Source organism: Schistocerca cancellata, chromosome 5 (assembly GCF_023864275.1).
Source record: "Schistocerca cancellata isolate TAMUIC-IGC-003103 chromosome 5, iqSchCanc2.1, whole genome shotgun sequence".
NCBI classification, from domain to species: Eukaryota; Metazoa; Arthropoda; class Insecta; order Orthoptera; family Acrididae; genus Schistocerca; species Schistocerca cancellata.
Window position 1 is genome coordinate 436,910,372 of NC_064630.1, and position 3,921 is coordinate 436,914,292.

The window sequence follows — 3,921 nt, forward strand, 5'->3', positions numbered from 1 at the left end:
AATGGACATTATCACACCTTTTCATCAACATGCAATGCAAGCAGTCACTAAAATTTGGCAACGTTCCTTTCTCTTCACATACGCCTAGAGAAATTTTATGCTTGCTCAACTTTGTACTGCCAACGAAGTCTTTCTTTATTAGCAAAATGTTACTTGCACCTGGAACAATTTAATGCACAGGAATCTCTATATCAAATAACTATGAAAAATCCTCCTCGATTGCAGAGACTACCTGGTGTTTACCTAGATTTCAGCGTGGGTAACCACGCCTTCTTCAGAACAGGTATAAAACAGCTTGTGTAAATAAGCATAGTCAAAGGCTAAAATCAACACCTACAGCGAACTCATTTCGGTGGAGAGCCCGTGACCATCATACGTTGGCTGGGGCGAGGCAGCACACACAGGGCTGAGATAAGTAATATTATTGACTTGGTACATATGTACCGTGTATTTGTAAAAAAAATTTATGGGGTCTTGTCGCTGTAAGTATTGATTTTAACCTTTGACTATGCCTATTAAGGCAAGCTGTTTTATATATGTTCTGAAGAAGGCGTGGTTACCCACGCTGAAACCTATGTAAACACCAGGTAGTTTGTGCAATCGAGTCGCATTTTTTATAATTATTTCGATGCTTACGATTGCTGACGCGCTGCAATGCTGAAAGTTGTTAAAATGGCTCTGAGCACTATGGGACTTAAATTCTAGAGGTCATCAGTCTCCCAGAACATAGAACTACTTAAACCTAACTAGTCTAAGGACATCACACACATCCATGCCGGAGGCAGGATTCGAACCTGCGACCGTAGCGGTCACACGGTTCCAGACTGTAGCGCCTAGAACCGCTCGGCCACCCCGGCCGGCGGTTCTTAAAATCTCTATATCAGTTTCATATGGTGGAAAGAAGAATTAGACTTTCAGTACACAATTACATGAATATGTATATTGCTAACTTTAACTTTGGCATACTCATTGTGATGCATTCGCTTATATCTGCGGGTGGGGGGATGGATACCTACCCTCTAGGTTACGTGCAGAAAAGAATGATATGACTCGAGCACCAGTGGTGGAAAACGATGCGCCATAAATTTAATACATGCAATGAAACGGGAAAAACACCAGACTGTGTTCACAGCCGCAAATTTACAAATAAATATCCTCTCTAAAAACTAGCTAACCAACACAATGATTAATTATCTAGTATGTCAGTTTGATATGATACCCTAAAAATGTTTGCACTAAATTGCTGTGGCAAAAAAATTTATTAGAGTCGAAACTGAGCCAGAATAATTCTTAGTCCTGCGACTCTTAGTCCAGAAACTAAATCCAAATACTGACTGACCGAACTCAAAAGCCAGTGTCCCTTACATTCGGCCAGACACCAATAGACCAACTGCCAAGAAAGGATCGAGCAAACAGACAGTTCAAGAGGAATCTGGATGCAGACCTTTTAAAGCTTCAGTAACTCCCTTCAAAAAATATCCCCTTTGTGAAAAGTGCACTCAATGACATCACACAGTTGCATAATGTGGTCACGAATATAAATTTACAACTCTGAAATTCTGATAGCGCCGTTCGCTGCATGCTAAAAATCTACTTCAAAAAGATGTCATAATAACTAGTAGATACTATAGTTAGCGCATGAATTAGAGTTTAACTATCCAAAATTTGAATTTTCAGCGCCGAAAGCGATGTTTTAGGCATCTTTGTTATATAGTTTGCACTTACAAATGGTATATCATTTTCATCAGATTTTGTCTCCTATTTTCATTGCCGTAATCAGAACTTACATATCTTTGATGCTACTACGTGTAAAAACTACGTAAATTTAACATCAAACAATTAAAATGCGTAGTAAAAATAATTTTAGAATCTAAATAGTATGTGTAGCTAACAGTAGTATGTGTAGCTACTAGTATCTGTTGCCAGCATAGTTACTAGTACCCACTGCCAATAGAGTACCACGCTATCAGTGCGTCTGTCTTTGTATATACGTTATGCTGAATTTAATTGATTTCCAGTTAAATTGTTTCTCTCATTTTAATTATTATAGTATGGATCGTATGATTATCTTAGTCGACGTGCCTCGTCAAAAGCAACAGCTCACATTTTCAGATTTTTCGGTTGCATGATTACATTAGAAGCTATAAATTATAAGGTGCATACGTTATAAATAAATCTATTTGTCTCTGCAATCTCTTTTGTATAAAACAATCAGATGATATCTTTATATCATTAATGGTTCAAATGGCTCTGAGCACTATGAGACTTAACTGCTGAGGTCAACAGTCCCCTAGAACTTAGAACTACTTAAACGTAACTAACCTAAGGACGTCACACACATCCATGCCCGAGGCAGGATTCGAACCTGCGACGTAGCGTTCGCGCGGTTCCAAACTGTAGCGCCTAGAACCACTCGGTCACTCCTTCCGGCTTTCATATCATTAGATGTGTAATTAAACTCTCATTAACATGATGCCTCATGTGTCTCTGTACCTAGATGGTTTGCGCTACATACACGCAGATGATTACAAAGCAACTGAAACTTTCGAATGGCCAGCGGTTGCTGATGTCACAGGTTCGCGAAAAGCCCCACATGTGCTCCAGACTCCGCATTGGGCCCTGGTGAACAGTGGGCGACATAGCCCCCGCACAACCGCCAACTGGCGATAGGCTCAGAGCCATCCCATGCTAGTCCGTAGCTCGTGGTCGTGCGGTAGCGTTCTCGCTTCCCACGCCCGGGTTCACGGGTTCGATTCCCGGCGGGATCAGGGATTTTCTCTGCCTCGTGATGACTGAGTATTGTGTGATGTCCTTAGGTTCGAATCCTGCCTTGGGCATGGAAGTGTGTGATGTTCTTAGGTTAGTTAGGTTTAAGTAGTTCTAAGTTCTAGGGGACTGATAACCATAGATGTTAAGTCCCATAGTGCTCAGAGCCATTTGAATCATTTTGAACCATCCCATGCTAGACCTGCGCGCACGATTCAGATGTAGTACTTGATAGCCCCGGATCTACGATATATCCGAACTGGGGCAAAAACTTCATAATGACATCCCCCCTCGCCCCTCTCGACTGTTTGATGTATGATGTCATAAATCTTAAAAAACTGATTTTTCAGAAATATGTTCATTTTTAGCGCACATCTTTGTGAAGAGCTTTATATATAAAACATTTACGTTCGAGGAAATGTAAGACATGTTATTTGGTCTTAAGTGTGCCAAACTGCAGTGCCACGCCTCTTCACACGTCACTGGATTTTGCTCTGTGGAATTCAAACATGTGTATTTTGTAATGGAACCTGTCAAACCTTTATATTCAGGACAGAGGAAATTAAAATGTTCTGTGGTGCCACTCCTGCTCCCAGTCAGCTGGTTTCATATCCTACCCCATTTAAAAAAAAAAAAAAAAAAAAAAAGACTCACAAGTAGTACTTGGTAGGATTATTTGTGACTGGGGCAATCCGACCTCTTCAGAAAATTTGCACTCTTTATTGTCTATCAGCTAATAACTTTCTCTTTAGTTTAACATAAAATTAAATATAGGAAACATAACACTAGTAAAGTCAAGAGACGTGCAAGACAGTATCCATTTCTTCGACCCTTAGATCCCAGTATTTTTTTCTCTATAATCTTGCTTCAGGTTTACACCGCGTGCTTTCCTGTCTGCGAAAGAATCTATAGGAAACCTGCGTTCTCGGATCGCTAGACCGCTCGGCTTCGGAGTTATTCTTGGTGGCTGTAGTTAGTGACATACCCTGTATATATAATATTTTAACCTCTGCTTCCAGGAAATTCACGTAATAATAATTGAGATCCGACAGCTGATCGGTAACTCAGAGTGATTGGATCTTTGAGTCGTGATGTTGACACTCACACAATATATTGAGATCTGCTCCAAAATTTAGTTATTCACCTCAAGATATT

General features: G+C 40.3%; 1 non-coding gene across 1 annotated transcript; it reads right to left on the reverse strand.

The window, feature by feature from the left end:
• Positions 1-773: 773 nt before the first annotated feature.
• On the reverse strand, positions 774-857 carry Trnap-ugg (transfer RNA proline (anticodon UGG)). Its single transcript has one exon. It is a non-coding gene; the product is annotated as a tRNA-Pro (tRNA).
• Positions 858-3,921: the final 3,064 nt, after the last annotated feature.